This window comes from Solanum stenotomum, chromosome 6 (genome assembly GCF_019186545.1).
Source record: "Solanum stenotomum isolate F172 chromosome 6, ASM1918654v1, whole genome shotgun sequence".
In the NCBI taxonomy this organism is placed as follows: Eukaryota; Viridiplantae; Streptophyta; class Magnoliopsida; order Solanales; family Solanaceae; genus Solanum; species Solanum stenotomum.
This window is the reverse complement of record NC_064287.1, coordinates 10,053,149-10,080,042: the sequence shown is the minus strand read 5'-3', so window position 1 is coordinate 10,080,042 and position 26,894 is coordinate 10,053,149. Positions and strand designations below refer to the sequence as shown.

General features: G+C 36.5%; 1 protein-coding gene across 2 annotated transcripts in view; it reads left to right on the top strand.

Moving 5' to 3' along the window:
• The window catches only part of LOC125867885 (acetyl-CoA acetyltransferase, cytosolic 1), a 934,067-nt gene that overhangs the window by 730,572 nt on the left and 176,601 nt on the right, over window positions 1-26,894 (top strand). The window lies entirely within an intron of this gene.

Below are 26,894 nucleotides of genomic sequence, written 5' to 3'. Positions count from 1 at the left end.
CTCCAGAGGTCGGAATTTCAAAAATACAAAAATAAAAATACCGACCTTCGGAGGTCGGAATTTCAACATTACAAAAATAAAAATACCGACCTCCAGAGGTCGGAATTTAAAAAAATGAATATTCCGACATAAAATAAAAACCGACCTCCAGAGGTCGGTATTGAATAGCGACCAAGCTTTTTCCGACCTAAGCTAGGATGTCGATTTTAGGTCGGTATTTCAGGGAATACCGATCTCCGAAGGTCGATATTTATAGGTCGGTATTCACTGTTTTTTTAGTAGTGGTATGTGCTAAGTGTGGTAGGAGCCACTCGGGGGTGTGTCGTGATGGCTGCACTAGTTGCTTCAAGTGTGGCCAGAACGGTCAATTTATGAGAGAGTGTCCTAAGAGCAGACAGAGTAATGGTAATGAAGGCAATAGAGCCCAGTATTCTTCAATTGCTCCACCGGATAGAGCTGCATCTAGATGAGCTACTTCAAGGGCGGGCGAAGAAGGAAACCGTCTTTATGCTATCGCTAGTTGCCGAGAGCAAGAGGATTCACCAGATGTTGTCACTGATATGATCCAAGTCTTCAATTTTGATGTTCTTCCTTAGCAACTTCTTGAGCCTTCCGTGTTTCTACACCTGATAGTGAGTCTACTATAGCAAAAAGAGTCTATAGTGATTGTTCTGTTTTCGTCAATCACAAGAGTACCATGGGAGATTTAGTTGAGTTAGACATGGTATTTTTTTTATGTCATTATAGGTATGGACTGGCTTCATGCCTGTTATGATCAATAGATTGTAGAATTCGAGTAGTCAAGTTCCAGTTTCCAGTGAACCAATTATAGAGTTGAAGAGCAGTTCAACAGTGCCTAAGGGTCATTTTATTTTGTACCTTAAGGCGAGAAAGTTAGTTTCCAAGGGGTGTGTCTATCACTTAGTCCGAGTTAATGACTTTAGGTTTGAGATACCTCCTATTCAGTCAGTTTCAGTAGTAAAAAAAGTTTCCAGAAGTCTTTCCAGATGATTTTCCCGGAGTCCCTCCTGAGAGAGAAATAAACTTTGGTATAGATACTATTGATGATACTCGTCCTATCTATATTCCGTCATATAGCATGGCACCAGCAGAGTTGAAAGCGTTAAAAGAGCATTTGAAAGATCTTTTATAGAAAGGCTTCATTTGACCAAGTATCTCACCTTGGGGTGTTATGGTCCCATTTGGGAGAAAGAAAGATCGTTCCCTTAGGATATGTATAGATTTCCGTCAGTTGAAAAAGGTTACCATCAAGAATAAGTATCCTCTTCCGAAAATTGATGATCTTTTCGATCAAGCTTCAGGGTGCTTCATGTTTCTCAAAGATAGACCTCAGATCAAGTTACCATCAGTTGAAAGTAAGGGAATGTGATATTCCAAAGACAGCATTCATGACCTGTTATGATAATTATGAGTTCTTAGTTATGTCATTTGGTTAGACCAATGCGCTTGCAGCATTCATGGACCTTATGAATAGAGTATTAAAAGCCTTATTTAGATATGTTTGTTATCGTTTTCATTGATGACATACTAATCTATTCGAGGAATGAGGAAGATCATGCTAGTCATCTCAGAATAGTTCTCCAGACTTTAAAAGATAGAGAGTTGTATGCCAAGTTCTCTAAGTGTGAGTTTTTGTCTTGAGCCTGTGGCATTCTTAGGCCACATTGTGTCTGGAGAAGGAATTAAAGTTGATACTCAGAAGATAGAGGTAGTGCATAATTAGCCTAGACCCACATCTCCAACTAATATTAGGAGTTTCTTGGGGTTGACTGGATATTATACAAGGTTTGTCGAGGGATTTCTATCTATATCATCTCCTTTGACAAAGTTGACTCAGAAAATAGTAAAGCTTCAATGGTCTGAAGCTTGTGAGAAAAGCTTTTCGGAATTCAAGAAGAGGTTGACTACTTCCCCAGTATTGACCTTACCAGAAGGCACACAAGGTTTTGTTGTCTATTGTGATGCGTCTATAGTTGGTTTAGGTTGTGTGTTAATGCATAATGGTAAAGTTATAGCTTATGTCTCAAGACAGTTGAAAGTTCATGAGAAGAATTACCCAACCATGATCTAGAATTGGCTGTCGTAGTATTTTGCTTTAAAATATGGTGTCATTATTTTTATGGTGTTCATGTGGATGTGTTCACCGATAACAAGAGTCTTCAGTATGTGTTTTGTCCGAAAGAGCTTAACCTCAGACATGTAAGTTGGTTAGAGTTACTCCAGGATTATGACACAAATATTCTTTATCACCCAGGCAAGACTAATGTTGTTGCTGATGCCTTGAGTAGATTATCTATGGGTAGTACCGCCCATTTTGAGGAAGATAAGAAAGAGTTCACAAAAGAGGTGCATAGACTTGCACGACTAGGAGTTCGACTAATGGATTCCACAGAAAGAGGAGTAGTGGTGATGAATGAGGCTGAATCATCATTAGTGTCAGAAGAAAAAAGATAAGCAAGACCAAGATCCTCTATTACTTGAATTANGAGTTACTCCAGGATTATGACACAAATATTCTTTATCACCCAGGCAAGGCTAATGTTGTTGCTGATGCCTTGCGTAGATTATCTATGGGTAGTACCGCCCATTTTGAGGAAGATAAGAAAGAGTTCGCAAAAGAGGTGCATAGACTTGCACGACTAGGAGTTCGACTAATGGATTCCACAGAAAGAGGAGTAGTGGTGATGAATGAGGCTGAATCATCATTAGTGTCAGAAGAAAAAAGATGAGCAAGACCAAGATCCTCTATTACTTGAATTAAAGGCAAGTGTTCATAAGCAAAAAGTGATGGCTTTTGAACAAGGGGGAGATAGTGTTTTGAGGTATCAAGGTGGATTGTGTGATTGATTTCAAGGGTAATTAGGATGATCACCTACCTCTCATTGGGTTGCTTACAACAATAGTTACCATTCTAGCATCCAGATGGCTCCTTATGAAGCTCATTAGGAGAGAAGATGCAGATCTTTTATTGGATGGTTTGAAATTGGTGAAGCAGGGTTGATAGGACCACACTTAGTTCATTAAGTTATGGAAAAAGTGAAAGTTATTCAAGAGAGATTGAGAACAGCGCAGAGTCGTCAGAAATCCTACACTGATGTTAGGAGAAGAGAGTTAGAGTTTAAAGTACATGATCGGGTATACTTTAAAGTATCACCCATGAAAGGTGTTATGTGATTTGGTAAGAAGGGGAAGCTTAGTCCCCGGTATATTGGCCCTTACAGAATATTGAAAAGGGTAGGTAATGTAGCTTATGAGTTGGAGCTACCTTAAGAGTTAGTCGCGGTTCATCCGGTTTTCACACCTCCATGTTGAAGAAGTGAATGAACGATCCTTCATTGATCATACAAACTAAAGATATTGAGATCAAGGATAGCTTATCTTATGAAGAGATTCTGGTCCAGATTCTAGATCTCCAAGTCCGCAAGTTGAGGACTAAGGAAGTAGCATCAATCAAAGTTCTTTGGAGGAACCAATTTTTTGGGGAAGCTACTTGGGAAACTTAAGAAGATATGAAGAAGAGGTATCCACATCTCTTTGAAACCGGAGAAATTCCAGATCAAGGTACAAATTCTCTTCTTAGTACTCTTTAATTTATGAGAATGCATGTTGTATTTGCATTGCTTGTTGGGTGTTTGAGCTGAATGTTTGATGTTACACCCTTAGCCTAGTAAGAGTATTCTCATTCGGGGACTAATGTTCCCAAGGGGGAGATATTGTAACATCTCATAAATTGAAAGAACTAGAAAGAGCTAGAATTAGAAAGAGTGATTTTTGGAAATAATAAAAAAATCTGGAAAATTGGTTCAGTTAAGTTAAGTTTGAGTTTTTGGTGAACTTCAAACGACCATAATTCCTAGCTCAAGATGAGTTGGGTGTGTTTCCAGATATCAAAGGAAATATCTTGGAATAATCTTTCCAACACCGCCAAGTTTGCACGATTCCGAGTTCATATGAGTTAGTTATGCCCATTGGAAGTTGGGTTATTCAAATAAGGAAAGTCCAATTCGAATTTATAAGGGCAATATGATCTTTTCACCACCCAATTAATTAATTTCATTTTTGGTAATTAAGTTGGGGTCTAAATTGATTGGATTCAATTTACGCTTTTGAGAAACAAGTGAGGGTTTTGAGGAAAGAGAAAAGAAGAGGAAAAAAGAGGAGAAGGAGCAAGGAATCGTCAAGTTCTTGAAGCAAGGCTCGTGGATTTCGTCAAGAGGTGATCCCTACGAGGTATGTGAGTCTTTCATAGAGTTGGGTTCGTTCACCCACGCGCCAATCATGTTTATTTTAGCGAAATTTGTTCTAGAAAGTTGAAAGTTGATGAATCTTGAATAGTGTTCTTGAAATTGGCCTTCGTTCTTGAGTTAGGTTGAGATTGAGGAGTTCATTGAGGTTAAATTGTTGTTTCCTTGAGTTGTTTGAGTTAGATTCTTGTGTATACATGCTAGGTATCTGAATCTAAAGAAAGATTGAGAAGAATAGTTGAGTTTGGGTGAATTGGGACTGGAAAACTAAAGAAGGAAAAAATCGGACAAATCTGGTACCCCAGGCCACATCGCGGACCTCCCCCTTTGTTTCGAAAATTTCATCCTCACGTAGCGGAACGGTCACGGACCTCTCTGCCTCAAAAAAGTATTTTCGTGACCAAAATTTGAATACACCTCCGCATCGCGGACTAGTTTTCTGGCAGTGATTTCTTGATCTTTTCTGATGTTTAACTATCTAAAAATACTCCTAAACATCATGAGATCTTTCCTATGACAAATCACAATCCTTGAATCCATAATTCAATTCAAGGAAATTTAAGAGTCAAGTCAAGATAAGTTAATAGTCAAGTCAAGAGAAGTTAAGATTCAAGTCAAGAGAAGTCAAGAATCAAGTTAAGAGAAGTTCATAAAGTTTTCCAAAAAGTCTTTTACAAATGTTTTAACTTTGTTTTAAGACTTGCGTTTTGAGTTGAGTAAAGAGTAAGGTTTGAAGTTCATTTCTTCAAAAGAGTATATTGAGACTATGTAATCCCAAAGAGTAAATGTTTTCACATTTAAAGAAGAAAGGAAACCTTGATTTCCAAAAGTGCTTTTGAGCTAGTTTTCAATAGAGAGTTAGAGTAAAGTTCATTATTCAAAGATATTACGGGAACTAAGTATTCCCAAGTGTTAACATGTTTTCACATTTGAGCAAGAAAGGAAATTGAGATTTCCAAGAGAAATTTTAAGCTACGTTTTTGAGTAATTATCTCAAACCAAAGAAAGAGTTTTGTTTTTATAAACATATGAGCTAAGTATATTTTGGGAGTAGTATTGAGCACCGATATGGGGACGAGTTTGAGTTCAGATACTCACGTCACCATAAACCATGTAGTCATCATGGGTAGTAAAGGATCATACTTTTTAGATGACTCCTTAAGTGGTTTTAGCATAGACTAGTGGATCCACTTAGTTAAGGTGTTCTATATGACGACAAAGTATATGACAGTTCNATAAACATATGAGCTAAGTATATTTTGGGAGTAGTATTGAGCACCGATATGGGGACGAGTTTGAGTTCAGATAACTCACGTCACCATAAACCATGTAGTCATCATGGGTAGTAAAGGATCATACTTTTTAGATGACTTCTTAAGTGGTTTTAGCATAGACTAGTGGATCCACTTAGTTAAGGTGTTCTATATGACGACCAAGTATATGACAGTTCCGGCAGCGTGGGCAAGATGTTGTATCACTACTTAGGCTTATAGTGGTGGTTGTCCGTTAGATAAACTCTCACAGAATCTATATTACTTTATTATATGAGTAAAGTTGAGTTTGCTATTGCGTTTTCTTTAACAAACTAAGTTGTTTTCCACTGTTTTACAAGCTTTTTATATATTGCATATGTTTATTGCTTTATATTGAGTTAAGTTATTCAGGAGTTGAGTAAAGCCAAGGTAAGTGTTTCTTTCAGATTCTTTTCAAGTCTATGTTGTGTTTAGCATTCCAACTTGCATACTCATACGTTCGATGTACTGATGCCACTTGGCCTTCATCTTCTTATAATGCAGACGCAGGTAACCAGGATCATCACCCAGCATCTCGTTGATCCAGTTGAGCACTCAGAGTCAGTTAGTGAGCCTCCTTGCAATCTGGAGTACTCCTTTAACTTTTCTTTCGGTATTTCATTATTAGGATGATCGGGGGTTTTGTCCTGATATCCCTCTTTATTTTAGAGGCTTCATAGATAGTCAAAAAGTTAGTAGTTCAGTTGTCTTTACATTATCATTTCATATGTTAAGAGTTGAGTTGCCATTTTGGCCAAGTTGAATGTTGATTTTTTAAACATTCTAAGTTATTTTATTTAACGATTGAGTAAGTGCATTTGATCATTGCAATAATGCTTAGAGTCTTCCGTTGAGTAAGTAAGCCAGACCAAGAGTTCGCTTGGGGCCAGTAATGGTTCTCGAGTGTCACCACGTCTGGGGTGTAGGCTCGGAGTGTGACAAAATAGGATAGTTTAATAAACTACACATTATATTTATTTATTTTTTTAAAATAAATACGAGTTTTTGCTAAAATGACCCTTATTTCAAGATGGAGTAATGCGAAACACAAATTCATGTGTAGAATTCAACAAGCTCAATTCTAAAAAACTTAAATGTATAAAACTTTCTTACGTTTAAATTTTGAAATCAATGTATGAGAGTACACCACATCAAAGAAATGAAGTTTGGCTCCAATTTTTGTAAACTATAATACCTAGTTAGTATTTACACTAAGGGGTTGTTTGGTAGGCCGTATTAGAAGAAAAGTCCATGTATTATGTATGATATTATTTAGTACTATGTATGTTAGGAATTTGAGCCTATGTATAACTAATCCATGAATTAGTTATACATCCTACATTGTATTATATGATGTATTACTAGCCTTCCATTTGGGGTATTAGTAATACATATGACATAATACCATGGGATAAGTCTATATAAAGACAAAAGTATCTCTCAAATCATTTTAACTATTTTTGTTTATTTTCTTGAATTTATAATTTATATTTGTACTAGTAAATTTATTTAAATAAATTAGCTTACAAATTATTTAGAGAGAGTTGTTTGTTACTAAATAAATCTAATACAAATCAATACATATTTGAAATGTGAGTTATTTAACATTTACTAATTAAAAAGACAAATATATAACTACATGACGTTTGCGATCTTAATTGACTATTATATATATATATATATATATAGTTGTGTGGTTTTCTAATTATTTGTATTTTGGACAATTTAAAAAATTACATACATATTAAAACTATAACTTGCATTTTTTATGTGTAAATGTAGATGGTTTATTCAATTTTACCATTGTTGACCGTCTTTTCGATTTTAAAAGTAGATGGTGTATATTTTTTAAATTGAAAATTGAGTATTATATTAAAATATTTGTCTTGGATGATCCACATCTCAGGGTATCAGGCGTTGATGAGCACTGAGTAGATACCTTTTCACATTAAAGGGTTGTGATTTTTTAAAAGAGTTGTGACTTTTCCAAAGGGTTTTGACATTTCGATGAGTTGTGACTTTTCTGAAGGATTGTGATTTTGCCAAAGGGTTGTGACTTGTCCAAAGCATTGTGCCTTTTCCGATGAGTTGCAACTTTTTCAAAGGGTTGTGACTTTTCCGATGAGCACTGACTTTTCGAAAGGTTATAACTTTTCTGATAAGGCACAATTAGTACATATTCATACTACCATTTGTTAGCTATAAATAAAGGGATTTACTCTCACTTTTAATTTTAAACTACGATATTTTTAAAGTTTTGTACTCTTCTTCTTCTTCTTAAAAAATCTCAAGGGCTATTTGCAACTGTTGATTTAGTTCAAAATTCAAAGAAATTCGAGGTATCACATAAGAAAGAGTTAGTGAACAAATTGTAGCAAATCATTCAACAATTAACACTCGTATCTTTTCTTACGATTTTCATGAGTTAACAGTGACGAAAAGTTGTGGGAAACACAATAATAATAAACAAATATGAAAAATGTCACATGACTTAGGTAATATATTCTTTTTTGTTTTTTCATTTTTTATTCTTTTATCCTCAAATGAAGAAGTTTATTTCTAATTTTGTTAAAACAACGGGCATCAATGCAGTCCATTGAATTATTAGTTTTGATGTTAAATCCACTATTTAAAAAATAGATTTCCAGTTCTACTTATATATGATAATATAGCCATGATAATACTTATTTCAATAGATATGTAAGTAAAAATGAATGGAGAAAGTAAAGTGTTGGTGGCAAGAGATTTCAATCAAATAGAATTGTTACCCCCTGAGCCTACACCCTGGACGTAACTGTCACTCGAGAACCATTAATGGCCCCAAGCGAACCCTTGGTCTGGCTCAATACTCAGCGGAAGACTTACTAAAAAGTATATGAACTCAATTGCAAAGATTTAACTCAATTGTCTTATATAAATAACTCAGAATATATAATACTATTCAACTGGCCATAAATAGGCAACTCAAGTCTTTAAAACATTTAACAAAAGAAATGGAAAAGACTCCTCAAAAGACTACTATCTATGAAGCCTCTAATGACAATGATGGAAATCGGGACAAGACCCACGACCTCCTAACAAAACTGAAAAGTAAATGGGAATCCTTTAATAGTAAGGAGGCTCACTAAAGCAACTCTGGAACTGCACATGGTAGCAACGGTGTGCCTGTTGATGACCCTGAACTCTTGTATCTGCATCATGAAAGATGCAGGCCAAATGACGTCAGTACATGGAATGTACGAGTATGCAAGGGGAATCTAAAGCACAGACATAAGCTTGAACTGTTAAAAATGAAGGACATACTGACCTCATTTCAACTCAACTCAACTCGACTCGACTCGACTCAACTCAACTCAACTCGACTCGACTCGACTCAACTCAACTCAACTCAAGGATACTCAAAGATACTCAAGCTCAGAAGTACTCATCTCAGTTCAATATAAAAGCAATAATAAAGATGCATTATGAAGAAAGCTTTTAAAACAGTAGATAATAGCTCAATGTATGTAAAAATACGATAATAACTCTTTTACTCTTATTTGGGAGATTCTCTAATCGACAACCATCGATCTATGTGATGATACAACGTCTCGCTCACGCTGCCAAAACTGTCCTATACCTTGCCGGAGTAGAAGACGTCCTCAACTAAGTGGATCCACACACACGTATAAAGATAAAGCATTGAAATATTTATTGTAATCCTTATTAGTGTCTTGCACATACAAAATTTCAAGTATGAATATTGAAGAGAAAAATGTACTTAAATGGTGTCCATCATTTATGTTCATAACCTCAAGAGGGAAGGCTATTGGTGACATTTATTGTATTGATATTTTTTTTAAATTTTGTTGGTTAGATTTGTTTAAAAAATTGAGTGAAGTAAAAAATACTACTACCAAAGAAATGACACTTTTTCCCCATATTTAAACTTTGAATGTATTTTGAAAATTTGCAATGATATCTTGTTATTTTGATCTTAAAATACAAGTAACTATATGAAAATCTGTATAAATCATTTAAAAGAATTTTTCCTATGTTCTTTCAATTATAATTATTTACTAAAAAGCTTTAATTTAGTAATATTGATTCTATTTTACAACATCGTATACTATATATACAATGCACACGTGCAACACGTGTCGTGAAACTAGTAGATTTTAAAAAGTCAAGCTTTAGATACTTTTAAGTTTAAAAATAAAATGAAAAGTAAGGGAGTACCTACTTTTAACTTTAAACTTTTTAAAGTTATCTTAAATTTATTTTAAGTTATTTTTAACTTTGCCAAACATTCTCAAAAGCTAAAAATGACTTACAAGTATGTTTGACCAACTTTTAAGCCAATCCAAACAAGTTCTAAGAAGCATATATCAATAAGGATCAAAAGTTTTTTGAAACTGTTCAACTGATTAGACATTAGACAATTTTTTTGCTATAAAAGGAATGTCACTTTTCATAATCAGAAATAGTTCATTTTTTTATTATAGCCATACAAATATCTAAGATTTATTTTAGACCACAAATTTCAAAAGCCTATCTTGTTTTTTCCTTAAACTTTGTCACATAAATTGAAACGAAGTCACATGAATTAAAATATTGGGAGTAATAAATATCAACTCATGGATAAATTTCAAATCCTGAACACTTGATAGATCCCATAGATATGTCAATCTCTATCAGATTGTCTTCTTCATTCATGTAACTTATATCTCCCAACTGGTAATCACTAGGCTATGCAGCATAAAGATGGATTAATGGGATTTTAAATCTTCAAATACATGTTGGTACTTAGTGTCTTTTTCTGAATCAAGAAAGTGCACATATGGAAGGGGTTATTTTAATTAGTCTTTCCTCATCAGAAATTGTACAATCACAACAATGTGGGCTCTCTCCTTGCTATGACGCCCCAACTTAAGACAAGGAATCCAATTCGATAAAACATAGGTGAGATGTTGTGCATATAAGTAAGTTGACCTTATTAACTAGTGACACATTTTAAAGCCGTATAGACCTAAGACCAAAACAAACAATGTCACTAGTGGATTGGGTCATTGCACTTGCTCACCTGATGAGAAGGACAAGTGAATATTAGAATCTTCACTTGAACATGATAGGCCATCAAGACTCTCACATTCTGAATACAAGACATGATTTTGAGTTATGTTTCTCGGACTCTTTGAAAATGTCGGGGAATACATGTCGAACCCTCTAATAGTAGTGCAATTTTAAAGGATCTGACAAACATGCGACATTATTTTTGGAGTGTCTAAGCAACATAGGTTTTGAATCATGATGAGCCCTACTTTCTCTTTTTGAACTGATTTCTCCAACATAATTATATTACTTTTGTTTTAAGTATGTGAAAGCTATAGCAGATGCAACCAAAACACAAGATATGATGGAAATAGAAAGAAAACCTGTAATGATCATTTCTAGTTATTATAGGTAGACCAATGGTGAAAGAATTAGGCCAGAAAACCTTTTGGGTAATGACTTGAAAATCTTAAGCTAGGCAGTTTCATGCGAAATATGAGTGAGGTGCGATCTAAGGCGATCTTCCATGGATTGATTGGTGTTTCTAAGCTTGAATCTTGGTTTCTAGTAGCTAAGACATTAAGGAATTCATAGGGCCTACAAAAAGTAAATTCGGGTATGTAGAACTCACGATATTGCTCTTGGAGGAAGGGGTTAGTATAGAACGTCAAAGTTCGAAGGTGTGTTGTGAAATGGGGCCTTTGGGGAGGATTTTCGAGTCTCTGCCTCCATGCAGCTCTCTATAGCAGGTGTCATGCTATGCTGATATCGCTATAGCGGGGTTAGTCATGTTTTTGTGTAGAAAAAGTCTCAAACTTATTATTTTCTACAACTTCATTTTTGGGAAAAGGAAAGGCGATTTAGGGAAACTTTCCCTAGTTTTTCCTCCAATTTCTTTAGTAAAGATAAGTTAATTACTCCCCTTACTTGTATTTTGATTCTTAAGCCTTAGAATCAAGGGTGTTACTCTTGGGGGAGTATTTTGACTTGAATTAATGGTGAGAAAAGCCCCGATTTGGGTAGAATGATCATGACACTGGCCTAGGATTAGGATAAATAATAATCCGAGTTTAATGAGGCCATTGTTCATTGATTGTCGTGTTTTATTATTATTTTAGACCAAGAACAAGTCAAGGAATTACAAAAGAGAAAGCCTGGGTTCTTTAGAGTTTTCAATACTTGATTCGAGGTAGGTGATGGTTTTTTTTTCAAGTTATGTAATGCGTGCATGTTAACTGTTGTATTGTATTATCTATGCTATTCATGTGGAGAAAACTAAAATGCTTATGTGAAATGACATCATGTTGATAATTTCATGCAACAAACCTATTTACTTACTTGTGGTTTCAAATGAGGTTGTTCATTGTGATTGTACATACTATTTGTGATTGCTGATTGTCTTGGTTACTACGCCAGTAGAGGATACTAATGCTTAGATCGGGTACCATGCCGGTAAACTAACAGTTTGTGTGTGGGTTTCTTGAGAGGACCTGCATGTGCTGTTGCGATCATGTAGAACTTGTTTCATGCATTGGTTAAGTTAAGGTTTGTGACTAAAAGTCTATTTTTTTGTGATTTGTTGATATATGTGTTGACGTGTATTACTGTATTGTGATTACTTATTTATATTCATGTCCTAGAACTGGTCGTATGATCTAACCAGTACAGGGTGATTTTTGTACTAATACTGCGCTTGCTCTTTCTTTATTGAGTACAAGATATATTTAGACGACTGCTTCGAGACCTCAATTGTGAGACGTGCGACATCTGAGTCCAAGTGTGAGCTACTTCTTCCAAGCTACCAATTTAACCTAGCTAGGAATAAGAGGTAAATAATGCATCGCCTTAACTAGGATTTCCACCAAGAGTCCACTTATAATGAATATATCCACAAAACTTACAATTTTCTAATTTACTATCAGTCTTATAGAATAACATGCAACCACTTACACAATAATGAATTCTATCATACGACAATCCTAACTTGGAAAGCAATTTATTTGCTCGATAGAAGTTCTTATGTTAAACTCTGGATTAACCAGTTTTCCCAAAAAGATCAATCATTGAGTCCATAGTCACATGAGGAATACTCCAATCTAATTTAATATTCATTAGTCTAACTGGAACTGACAAAACAGAATGCAGACTCCCTTCACATAATGGACAATTAGCCTTTTCTAATTGTTAATGGAAGCATCTTGTTTCTTCATCAGAAGCTTCATAAAAATATTGTTTGGGTTCCATTCCACCTTGAACCCCGAGTGCATCATTTACCATTTCATGAATCCTATCATATTGAAATGTATTATGTTGAAATCTATCATCTTCATCCCTGTCATGTTCAATCATAATCTGACCATGTGCAAGGATATTATATAATTATATTCATCCACGGACAACGAATTATAAATATACAATTCAATCCATCTATCTCTCCATGATCAACTCATACAAAATATCTAGACTTAATTTCATTACAATACAAATGAACCATAACTGTATCTGAATTAAAAATTTTCATGCACCTACATGTACTACAGGGACACCTATTCAATCCATTTTCCTTATAAATATTAAGTCTTAATGCATGTCAAAAATTCAGGTTTCATACCATCACCAGTTTCATCATTAATATTATATATCCACAAAAAATGACACATCTACAAAAATATATATATTCAATTATAATTAGATTCATACCACCACCAATTTTATAATTCTTGACATACAATAGCTTAGAATCATCACTTCTTACTTTGCTTGGGTGTATCACATCTTCTATCTACACATCTTGATTTTGATTGATAAAAGTTAATCTTTTGAATTGGTTGGCCAAAGTGCGTAACCACATTTTTAAATATCTATTAACTATCTCAAAATTCATGTGTAATCAAAATAAAGTTTAATAGTATGATTTGTATCTAATATCTATATTCATCTAACATTCAATGCATCCTAATGTTTTCTGACAAACCTTGTGGAGATCCAAAATCTTCAAGCATTTTGAACAACGTGCATACTATTGATGATCCAAATATATGGAAAACAAACTCATATAATATCCCACAATAAACATATTTTCCATTTTTAGGTCCAACCCCACTGAGCACCATTTAATTTAAAATAACTTCATATACTTATTGATAAGTCTTAATGCTCCCAGATGTTTTGATATTCTTCTCACAAGTGCAGGGACCCGGTCCTCTGGAGAGTATGCTCGTCCAGGGTCATATGTTGTAAAGCTGTCTGCGTCAGGAGTTGGTGAAGTCGCCAGTGTACTACACCAACTAGAAGCGACGAGGTTGTTTGTCCAAAGGGTATTAACTCTTGATGTTTGATATATTCAAGACCAAAAACAACAAATCAACCATTCATTCAAAAAGAGATATACAAGCTTCAAAACAACAAGGGACCTAATAGATTGCATTATTGCTTCCTATACCAACTGTTACTTTGATCGCTTGTATTTGTCCTTATATTGTAGGAATCATTTCACTCGTGATAGAAACGTTTCAACCTTGGGTAAATCATTGTAAGAAACTTAGTTGTGAGTAACTTAGTGTCTTACATCAAAGTCTATATTAATCAGTTGGGTTAGTATAGTGGGAAATGCAGGCATTTCTTTGGCTCATTGAGTGATAGTGTATTAATCAGGATAGAGATTAGTAGGATAATCTCGTGTGTGTTGTAAAATGGGTTTTACTTTGGCTTGTGAAGTTTAGTAAAAGTAGTTTGGAAATCCTGTGAGACAGGTCGTGGTTTTACTCCCTTGAGCAAGGAGGTTTCCACGTAAAGTCACGTGTTCGATCTTTACTTCCAACATTTATTTACTTTCTGCTATTGTAATCATGCTGAGGACTTGGTCCTATTGTAACTAGTGGACGCATACATTCCAACAAGTGGTATCAGAGCTTGACTTTTCTATTTGGGTAACACTAAGAAAAGGAAAGATCCTGAAGGAATGACTGCTCCACCCAACATGGAGGAAGGTCAGTCATCTACCATACCACCCCGCTTCAATGGAAAATATTATGGGTGGTGGAAGAATCATATGCATGATAACATCAATGCTGAAGATACTGAGTTATGGGACGTGATTCTTGATAGACCATATATTCCCACAAAGGTAGTGAAATATGGAGAGCTCACAACAAAGGTTATCAAAACCATAAAGGAGTACAATGAAATGGACAGGAAGAAGATAGAAAAGAACTATAAAGCCAAGAATATTGTGGTATGTGGAATCGACTTAGAAAAGTACAACCGCATCTCTGCCTGTGACATAGCCAAGGAGATATGGGACTATCTCCAAACAGCCCATGAAGGAACGACACAAGTGAAGGAGTCTAAGGTTGATATGCTTACAACTCAATATGAGATCTTTTGTATAAAGGAAGGTGAAACCATTCACGAGTTGAACTCGAGATTCACCTACATAACCAACGAATTGAGATGTCTTGGTAAGCCTATTCCCCCAAGCAAACAAGTTCGAAAGATTCTCAAGGTGCTTCCCAAGTCATGGGAAAGCAAAGTGAGTATTATAACTGAAGCAAAAGATCTGAAGACACTTGCCATGGATGAACTGATTGGAAATCTCCAAACCTATGAACTGAACAAGCAACATGGGACAAACATGAAAGAGGGAAATAAGGAGAAATCAGTTGCTTTGAAAACATCTCAAAACGATGTGACTGAAGGGGAGGATGAAATGTCATATGCCACTAGAAGGTTCCAGAAGATCATCAAGAAGCATGGAGGCTTTCAAAAGAAAGCTTCGACCACCAAAGCAGCAAATGGAAATGATCTTTGTCATAAATATGGCAAACCTGGTCATTTTATGAGGGACTGTCCCAACCAGAAGCAGGAAACTCAGGACTTCAGACCTCGTAGAAGAGACCAGGTCCTTGACCACGCCAAGAGAAAGACTCATGCTCATCAACTAGTGAAGAAAGCTTTAGATGTATGGGGAAATGCATCCAGCGAATTTGAAGAAGAGGTAGACATCCATGAAGATGTCTCGATGATAGTTGTTGAAGATAATGGAACTGTGTTCAACTCCATTTTCTCACTAATCAAAATCTGACGATGAAGAAGATCTGAATGAGGTAACCCTTTTTTATCTCAAAAATGATCTAGATACTCTTCCCATCAAAAGATTGAGAAAACTTGTTGTTGTATTAATTGACTCAATTGATGAATTAACTTCTGAAAATTTGACAATAAGTGAAAAACTGAGTTTGTGCGAGGATGAAAACTCAGCTCTTAACTCTCAAATGTCTGAAATGAGTGTTAGGATAGGTATCCTGGAGACTGGTAGCTTGCAACTTAATGAGGAACCTAGTACCTCTAAGGGTGGGAAGAAAAAACTTAGTAACTTTGAGGTTGAACTAGAAGAGAAACTTAAGACCTCTAAGTCTAAGTTAGTTGTGTCCCTTGAAAAGAACTCTCAACTAGTGAAAGATCTTTGTAAGATAAAAGAAGAGTTGAACCACTCCCTCAAATGGACTGATTCGTCTAAGATACTCTCTAACTTAGCAAATCAAAAGTTCAACAACAAAAAGGGGTTAGGTTGTATACAGATAGAGCCTCCCTACAATCCTCACCGTAAATATGTGTCTGTCTCTGACAATATTTTGTGTACCCACTGTAGAAGAAATGGCCATCTAAAAGAAAATTGTCAGATTTTGAGAGGAGGAAAAGAAAGGCAGGAGAAGTTTCTTAAATCAAGAAAGATTTTTGAAAAAAAGAAAAAAATACGTGATCCCAGTTACCATTTTAGAAAAAAACTTTTCCCACATAGACATGAAGGTTTTTCATTAAGCCTTTAGAGAGTTTTTGGGAACTCCATTTGAAGTGAGTTCCTAAGTCTAATAAGTGATTCTTGTGCAGAAGAGAGGAAACAGTCAGTGCTGGTACATGGATAGTGGATGCTCAAGGCACATGACTGGAGACACTCTAAACTTCCTCTCTTTGGAAGCACACTAGGGTGGTGGTGTGTCGTTTGGTGGTGGAAAGAAAGGTTTCATTCTCAGAATTGGCAAGATAGGTAGAACAACTGATCATTACATAGACAATGTACATTATGTCAATGGTTTGAAATACAATCTCTTGAGTGTATCCCAAATTTGTGACAAGGGAAATGAAGTCAAGTTTTTGTCTGATAGGTGTTTGGTAACTAACTGTGTAACTAACAAGGTTGTTATGACTACCAAAATAGTCAAAAATATATATGTTGTAGATATTGACTCAATAGAAGGAGACAGTCTTTCATGCCTAAGTGCTCAAGCTGACAATGCAGATCTATGGCATATGCGATTGGGTCATTTGAGTGCATCTTTGCTGAACAAACTCGTTGTAGAGGACCTGGTCCGCGGACTGCCAAAGCTGAAGTTCTCTGATGATAAAATATGTGATGCCTGTTCAAGGGGAAACAAATAAGATCATCTTTCAAATCCAAGAAAGGTATGAGCACAACCAGACCGTTAGAAATTCTTCATATGAATCTATGTGGACCTATTAGAGTTCAAAGCAGAGGAGGTAAGAAGTATATTTTGGTAGTTGATGATGATATCTCTAGGTTCACCTGGAACATGTTACTGCGAACTAAGGACGAAACAACTGGACTCCTAATCACCTTCGCCAAAGCAATTCAATTGAAAGTTAACTGCAAGATAGCTAGCATCAGATCTGACCATGGCACAGAGTTTGAAAATTCTCAAATTGAAGAATTTTGTGTTGAAAATGGAATTCATCACAACTTCTCTGTGCCAAGGACTCCTCAGCAAAATGGAGTTGTCGAAAGAAAGAGAAGAACATTGGTGGATATCGCTAGAACTAAGTTGATTTGACTCATGAGTAGCAATGATTTTTTGGGCAGAAGCAGTCAACACAACTTTCTATGTTACAAATAGGTGTCTTATCAGGTCCATGATCAAGAAAACACCTTATGAATTGCTGAATGACATGAAACTTTCTATTGCTCATATAAAACCTTTTGGTTGCAAATGCTTTTTACTGAATAATGGAAAAGATGACCTTGGCAAGTTTGATGCCAGAAGTGATGAATGAGTGTTTGTTGGATACTTCTCTACCAGCAAGGCATACAAGGTGTTTAACAAAAGAACTATATGTGTTGAAGAGAGCATGCATGTGATATTTGATGTGTCTGAAAATATTTGTGAACACAAAGAAGACCCTGATTCGGAGGAGCTGATCAAGGGTAAACAGGACAAGGCAATCCAAAATCCTGGAAACAAACAGATCAATAAAGAAATTGGGGTAGAACTCAAAGAAGAACCTGGTCCCTCTAGTTCAGCACAAGAGGTACTATCTCAAAATCCAAAAGGAGAAGAAGATGAATCTGATGCTGATGTGGAAGAAGAGATAACCAGAAAGTCCGGATGGAAGCATCAATCCTCACATCCACTAGACAATCTCATCTCCCCACTTGACTCCGAAATTCAAACTAGATTTAGAACAACAAAATCTAGTTGCTTATTCAGCCTTTATATCATCCATTGAGCCTAAGAATATCAAAGAGGCCTTACAGGATGCAGATTGGGTAACATCACTTCCTCAATAGGAGAGAAGAAGAGTGACCTAATCACTTAGGAATAATCGAAACCATAGAATTCTAGCTTCGCCGTCCTTGTTCTTTGCCATAACGCCCATTCTGGGACGAGTTGGAAGAGGAATTCCTAATTTTTACACGAATGAGACTGATCACACCTGATTAGTGAGAAATTCTTACACCAATCATTTACGAGTGGGTATTACATCAAGAATTTACAAGCGGATCGAGGAATGAAGGGAATAGGAAGAACTTCATCAGTTTGAGAGAAGCAAGGTTTGGCACCTGGTCCCCAGACCTCTCAACAGAACCATTATTGGGACGAGATAGGTCTTTAGGAACAAACTTGATGAGCATGGGATCATCACCAGAAACAAGTCAAGACTCGTGGTGCAGGGATATAATCAAGAGGAGGGGATTGACTAAGATGAGACTTTTGCTCCTATAGCCAGAATGGAATCTATTAAAATCCTGATAGCCTTTGTCGCTCATATGGAGTTTAGACTGTTTCAAATGGATGTCAAGAGTGCTTTCTTGAATGGGAATTTGAAAGAAGAGGTGTATGTCAAACAGCCTCCAGGTTTTGAAGATGCAGATCTGCCAAATTATGTGCTGAAGTTGGATAAAGCTTTGTATGGTTTAAAGCAAGCTCCCAGAGCTTGGTATGAGCACCTATCAAAATTCCTCCTGGAAAATGGGTTCAAAAGAGAGAAAATTGATAATACCTTGTTTCTAAAATCCAAAGGTAAGGAGTTGTTGATTGTGAAGGCATATGTAGATTACATTATCTTTGAAGCTACTTCAGATTCACTAAGCAAAGAGTTTGCTGAGTTCATGAGTAGTGAATTCGAAATGAGCATGATGGGGGATCTTACTTTCTTCCTAGGTCTATAGATTAGATAGTCCTCTCAGGGCTCATCCATATGTCAAGAGAAGTACATAAAAGATTTGCTGAAAAAATTCAATCTGCTTGAAGCAAAAGTCCTTGATACTCCTATGAGCACAAGTGTGAAACTTGATTTGGATGGAGATGAAATTGAAGTAAATCAGACCATGTATAGGGGAATCATTGGGTCACTTCTTTATCTCATTGCAAGTAGACCTGACATCGTCTTCAATTTAAGGATGTGTGTAAGGTTTCAAGCAGCACCTAAGGAGTCACACTTGGAGGCAGCCAATCGGGTGTTGAGATATTTAAAGGGAACACAGGACCTGGTCCTCTTTTATCCCACTGGTGACTCCTTTGATCTTATTGGTTATGATGATGCTGACTATGCAGGTTTTTTAGTTGATCGAAAAAGCACATTAGGCATGGCACATTTCCTAGGATCATCACTGATTTCTTGGGGGACTAAGAAGAAAAATTCAGTGGCATTGTCTATAGCAGAAGCAGATTATGTGGTTGTTGCATCATGTTGTGCTCAGTTACTATGGATCAAGCAGCAATTGGAAGACTTTATTATTCTCAAAGACACTATTCCTCTAATCTGTGATAACACTAGTGCAATGAATATGGCCAAGAACCCTATTCAACATAAAAGGACAAAACACATAGATGTGAGGCATCACTTTCTGAGGGACAATGTTGAAAAGCAAAATGTGGTGATGAGATTCTATAAGACAGAAGACCAGTTGACTGCTATCTTTACAAAGCCCTTGAGTAAAGAATGTTTCATCAAAAACAGGTTGAGGCTGGGGATGCATAAGATCACATGATTATATGACAAGTTTGCAAAAAATCTTCCATTTGATTATGTTAATGAGGGCAGGTATCTATACTTGTTGTAATTCGTATCGTTTGAGAATTCGCTTCTGGTACCTTAATGCAGGTATACACTCATGGCATGATGGCTGAAGGGTAGATCTAATCATACAGACAGGGCTGCATACTAAATGGGACCTGGTCCCCACGAGGTTAGTATCACTTATGCTACATTGTTTGTATGTCAACGTCACTGCCACGTGTCTCTTACCCATTTATCGCATCAGTTTCAAACGTCTTTTCAGTTTAAATCCAAGAGTCACTACTTTTCAGGGACCCGATACCTCTTGGACTTAAATATAAACCTTACCTCTGTTAATCCAAAGATCTTAACCTCTTTCTAATCTCTTTTGTGATTTCCTACATTGTTCCTAAATCACCCATTCTTCTTCATCAAAATGACTAAATCCTCTTCCTCTTCCTCTTCCTCTTCAAAGCTTCCTATTTCTCAAGAGATTGAAAACCCTGGTTCTTTCAATTTCTCTACCCTTCATCAGAAGAATCTTTGTTGACACCAGTCTGTGGTGTTGGTGAAACGGGTGAGTCCATCACACCTCATACTGAAGTGGTGGCTTCTCCTACTCTTCCATCTGGGGAGATCTTACCTTGCTCGTCTACGTTAGTTCTATCTAGTGAGAAATCTCAAAACTCAGAAGCCGAATCGATTATAAAGCAGGGTGTTGACCCTCCCACGGAAGAAGTTGAAGTATTGTCTAGGGGAGTGTCTTCTACTATGTTTGAGAGGTTATTTGATGGAGATCTACCTAAGGGAAAGGGTCCTGAGTCGAATATTCTAGCAACAGGGGCAGAATTAGTAGTTGTACAAAGTTTGGCCTCTCTTAGAGGCGATGTTCAACCAACCTTGCTGGAACAAAAGTTGAGGTCACCGGAGCAGGTCCCTTACAGTGTTCAACCTGTGTTTGACCAAACCCCTAGGTCATTTGATGTTGAGAGTGACAAGGAAGAGGAAGAAGAAGTCTCTTTGAAATGGAGCAGGAAAGGGGTGCGAGGAGCCAATACTTTAACAGTTGGTCTCCCAGATTTGGAAATAGTTAAGAGTGCTCCTGAGGCTGTTCTTACTGATGAGCCCGCTGAGTTTGCAAAGGAAAGAAAAAGAAAAGGAAAGGGAAAGATGGTTGAGTCCCAATCAAAAGGGGATAAGAAGAGGTATGGGACTAGAAGTGAAATGCAGAAACTTATGGGGAGTGCCATAGCAGCGAATGTAATTCAAACGGAGAGGGTTAGGAAAAGAAGATGGGAAGGTCACTTGCCTGAAGAACCCACATCAACTCATTTGCCTGTTGGGTCCAGTGATACTAAATCTAATGATATCACTGCATATGTGGCAAAATGAAGAAAGGAGGCTGAGGTTGAGAGAGTTAAATCAAAGGGAAGTCAGAAGTTTATTAAAGAAATCTCTCGTGAAGAAGGAGAGAATAAAGAAAAGGGTCGCTGATAAATCAAATCAGGACAAGGGACCAGGTACTAATGTTCAAAAACAAGTTGCAGACAAGGAAATGACCAGGGAAGAGCGCATAGCTGAAATGGAGAACCAGAGAGTGCTTAATGGTAGAGTATTCGACCATGACATCTTAACTGAATTTGGTATGTCTAATCTCTTTGATGATGCTTCTCTGTAAGGATGGGACCATATATTTAAACCTCCAGCACCATACTTGCATGAACCTGAAGTATGAGAATTTTTCTATAAAATGGAGCTTCTAGAGGATGGAGGGGTTAGAAGTATTGTAAAAAATATTAAAATCTTTCTAGAGGAGGAAACTTTGGGGATCATTCTAGGTATGCCTGTGAGAGGAATTCGGTCTATTTAAGAATGCAAGCCATCCAGTGAATTCTCAAAACACGCCCACAAAGTGTGGGGACATCAAACGTGCAAGGTTGCCAAAAAAGTTTCTCAAAGGAGAATATCAGCTACTCTTTGAGTTCATTAACAAGGTGATGGTACCATGGACGGAGAAGAGAACTGTAGCATCTGCAGCTGATCTATTTCTCATGGAGAAGCTCGATGAACTTGAGGAAATAAATCTCCTTGCTATAATGCTTGAACATATGCACAGGGTGATGACATGGAAATTGGCAAAGCACGACATCCCTTATGGCTACTTGCTGAATTATGTGTTCAAACATTTCAAAGTACCTTTGGGACGAGGGGTACCTGGTACCACCAAGCAAATGTTCATTGCTGCTACCCTGCTAGAATGTGAGTGTGTTGAAGGGAAGGTCATGGGTAGGTCTCAGGTGGCAGATCTTCTAGAGCAGCAAGCCTCTCTTAAACAAGAGTTGACTGATCTCACTGTGATCTTGAATGATAAAGAGGTTGAGATTGTGCAACTGAAATCTCAGCTACAGAAGGCTGTTTCAAAAGGATCTGGTACCAGTGGTGTGGATGAGCAAGTGGTGCAAAAGTCGAGAGCTGAGAATGAGCATCTGCTGAAGACAAATGCCTCACTCAGTGAGGAAGTCAAGGTTCTCAACAAGCAAGTTATTCAAGCTCATGAGGCTGCAAATGAGCGAATGTCCTTGCTCATGCGCACCCTTAATCCCCTTCCCCCTCCGTCCTAAACGAGTCTTGTCTCCTTTGTCTTTTCATCCCTGGTTCAAAACTCTAGTGGCTATGTGTATTGTTTTTGAATGACTCTTGTGGTCATCTTTTGTGATCTAATGCTAATTGTTATTGTGCCCTGTTTAGAATGGTTTAATCCTCTCTTTATGCTTACTCAGGATAGAGATTAGTAGGATAATCTCGTGTGTGTTGTAAACTGGATTTTACTTTGGCTTGTGAAGTTTAGTAAAACTAGTTTGGAAATCCTGTGAGACAGGTCATGGTTTTTCTCCCTTGAGCAAGGAGGTTTCCATGTAAAGTCGTGTGTTCAATATTTACTTTCAGTATTTGTTTACTTTCTGCTATTGTAATCGTGCTGAGGATTTGATCCTATAGTAACTAGTGGGAGCATACATTCCAACACTTATTCTAGCCTCAATTAATTAATTTATATCCTTATACTATGTAACACCGAATAATTAACCAAAAGAGACTTTTCAATTAAAGATGAAATTAAATAGTGAGTAACAAGGTAAGGAAAAGAAACAAAGTAATTTCAACCAAACAAAATCAAATCCTAAATGTTGTAACACAAAAACAAAGACTAAGGAAAGACATATACTTTTAATAAAAGGTTCCAATTGATTTAGATTCTCCAACACAAATTTATACCTCAAGTGTTGGTCAAAAGTGTAAAGATAAAACCAGAGTCAAAAAAATCAGATCTGGAAGTTGAAGTTTTAAATCCAAAAAATAAATAGAAGTCAAAATAACAAGATTATTAAGGATGGCAATGGGGCGGGGCGGTTGCAAGGTGGGTCGGGGCGAAGAGGGGCAGGTACAAAATATTTATTTAGGAAAACATGTGGGGCAGGGCGGGGACGGGTTAGGGCTTTTTTTCTTTTGAAGTTGACCTAAATTGGGCAAATAGCAGATGCAAATCAGTTGACACTGAATTTCTTAATTTGTTATGCCTATCTTTTGTCTCTAGTAATTATACAATATTTTATCAAGTAAAATGATACATCACAAGTGATGAATTCTGATTCTAATTAATTTGTAAACTGATTAGGCTATATATTTTATTATTTACCTTCATAATCATGGTGTTAGAAAGTAATGTAACAAATTCTTAAATGAGAAACTAAAGTGTGTGAAAAACTTAATAAATTACAGCATTGTTTTACTTAAGTTAAGTGTCAAAATCAAGCACATGTACAGTCATGTTGAAGTTTTGCGGGGCGGATATATGCGGAGCGGGTATATGCGGGGTGGAAAAAAATAAAAAATTGTGTTATGCGGGGCAGAGTAAAGTCATTACGGATTTACCGCGCACCCGCACCATACCTACACCATTGTCATCCCTAAAGATTACACTAAAAAGGAAATATAGATATGAAAATGATAACAAAATTTATGGAGGGCTACAACCACGGGCTATATGTGATCAAGACGGCATAAGATTGGTGATTTGACAATTCCAACATTTGATAACTCAATTTTAAGGCTATAATGGACCATGGGTCACTGTCGCAACGCTAGGTAGTAGCCTGATGCTTATCGTGACAAACGATGCTAACCTACAGTATGAGTATCTACGATCGTCGCTAATATAGTAACCCAACCAAGGGAGTGGTTTTGAGAATTAGTAGAAAAATAAAATTAAGTTCAAACTAGTCGTAGCTAAAGACATTAACAATTAAAAACATTGTAAATAAAAAGGGGGTGATATAAAAGTGTCAATTAACAAATAGGGGTTTTGTCACAAGTGTAATAAAAACAACAAAAATAAGAAAAATCAAGTATGGGGAGAAGTTCTTGGGGTGTGACCGCAATACAAGTTGAGATAAATCGTTGGGTACATGCTTTGGATAGGAAATTTGTAAGATAATAGTGACTAGGCTAAGCTTTAGATGGAAATAAGTTCCCTCTCGGGCAACTTACCCTATTTCAAATGCGTTCCTTTCGGACACCCATTTGCCGCATGAAGGCCAGCCTACGCCTTACCCCACTCACTCTCTCGAGCTGAGTGTTAGGATATGGGACTAGGGCTCACCCTCTAGGCTGAACCTCACGTCGACCCACTTCTTAGGCCATCAATCTAGCGGTCTTGGTTTCGCGACCTCCCTCTCGGGCAAGCCGAAAACACATGGGTGGTTTTGTATTTGCAACTACAAACCCATTAAATTAAACCACAACCACTAGGTGAAATCACCATTAAAATACATCTAACCTAACAGTAAGTAAGACCCAACAATAATATCAACACATAGTTGCTAAATCATACCCCAAGAATGGGGGTTTCTAGCCACACATCAAGAAATAACAAAATACAGCTAAAATGATACTAGAATCAAATGGGTATAATGAATTAAACCTTGATTTAAACAAAGGAAGAAGAATGGAGAAGACCCACTTCCAACTTAGGGAAGATGAAATCCTTCTTTCTTCAAGTGTCCCAAAAACCCTCTCCAAACTTGAGAGAAAATATCCCAAAAAGTACTATTCTATTCTGAAAATTAAAATAAATGTTCGACTCTCTAAAAATTAATAACAAGTTTAGTATTTATAGACATCAGAAAATAGTGCTGGAGGATTTATCGACGAGGTTAGTCAGAATCGCCGATTAACTCAGCGATTCGCCCTTTGGTGTAGTTTATCGCCATCTTGCACTAGCCTTCAGCATGGTCGTGCTCTGTGTCATTCGGCGAGATAGAACTGCTTTGCAGAATTATTCGGCGAAATGTCGACTACTCCTTTCATCGCCTATTTTATTCTGCTCTTTCAGGGCTTCGCGTACTGGAACAAAGGGCTCTGCGAATCGCCAATTGTGCTTGGCGATGCTCATGCTTCAGTTTCTTCGTTCTTATCAACCTTTTTATTCCTTTTTGCGACTAAGTGTCCGTGCTTCCACTAAAACTTCAACTACCTGAAACTTAATAGTTTTCATCAGATATTGAGACAAAATAAGCATTTGAGGATACTATTCCTATCAAAATAAAGCCCTAAATGAGTCCAATTTGTGGACTTATCAACACCCCCAACTTAAACTTTTGTTTGTCCTCAAGCAAACTAAAGTTCAGCCATTCAACAAGGTGTCTCAAATAGTGCTACACAAGACTAATTCATGAATCACTACACCATTTTAGGACTACGGCCGCACTAATTATGGACAACGCTTGTAAAGTGTTGCCTAAAATATTTTTGGGGACGCTTTCAAAGCGTAGCCCAAGTTTTTAACTTTTAGCTACACTTTATATTGGCAACAATTAAACAGTGTACTCTTTAATGGTATAAGTTACACTTTATAAGTGTTGTTACAATTTTATATAATTGACAACAACTATTAACATATATGGCCACACTTTTAAAGTGTCCTATTTTTATAATTGTAAAAACAACACATTAGAAGTGTGGCCTTAAAATTTTCACTAAAATATTACATTCCCTCCAACATTTTTAACTCCCCCTCCCATTTTTATTGGCCAATTTTTTTTTTTGAAAACATTAATTTTAATAAAATACATAAAACATTTGTGAGAAAAACACGCGTGAATTCTCTCTTTTTCGGAAGAACTGAGCTGAAGAGTTGAAGAACTGAATAGCTGAAGAAATGAAGTCGAAGAACTAATAACGATAATGATTTCATCAAGCGTGAGTTCGATTCTCTTCTCCGATAACAATTTTGTCAAGTGTGAGTTCGATTCACTGCTCCGTAAGTACTAAAAATAGTCTTCTTGTTATTGATTGATTTGTTGTTTTATGTTTAGAAGAGGAGAATAAGAAGGAATTGATTACTTTGGGGTTGTTGGCAAGATGAATTAAAGCTAGAACACGATTTCAAACAGATTTCTAGCTGAAGAGCTCAACAGTTGAAGAACTCTCACTGAAGGACACGATTTACATCATAGTTCTCGCTGAAAACAGGATTTTGTTGGAGTAGGGTTTATCAGGTAACAAATTCTATCTTTGAAAGTCTAAATTTTAGCTTTAGAGTTTTGATATTCTTGTGTTTTTGATACAATTTTTGGGAGTGTAGCTCGTATTTTAGCTTCATCGGTTGATTTTTGGGAGTGTAGCTCGAAATCACTAAATAAGTATAAGTGGGCTGATTCTCCACTTGAGAATTTCTTTTTTATTAGGCATATAAGCCGATTAGAGCTGAAATCGTCCAGAAGTTTGAGTTCATGTAATTGATTTTGAATTCTTACAGTGAATATGCCTTGAGTTCAAACAAGTAGCTAACCAATACATTACATGATAGTTTAGAAGTTTGATTCTTCACTTCATGTAATTGATTTAGAAAAGTGAAGTTTGCTCATACTTATATGCTTTGTTCCAGTATCTAAGGTGTACACCAAAAAAAGTATAGGAATTACTTGATATAACCTAGTACTTATTTTTTTTTAGT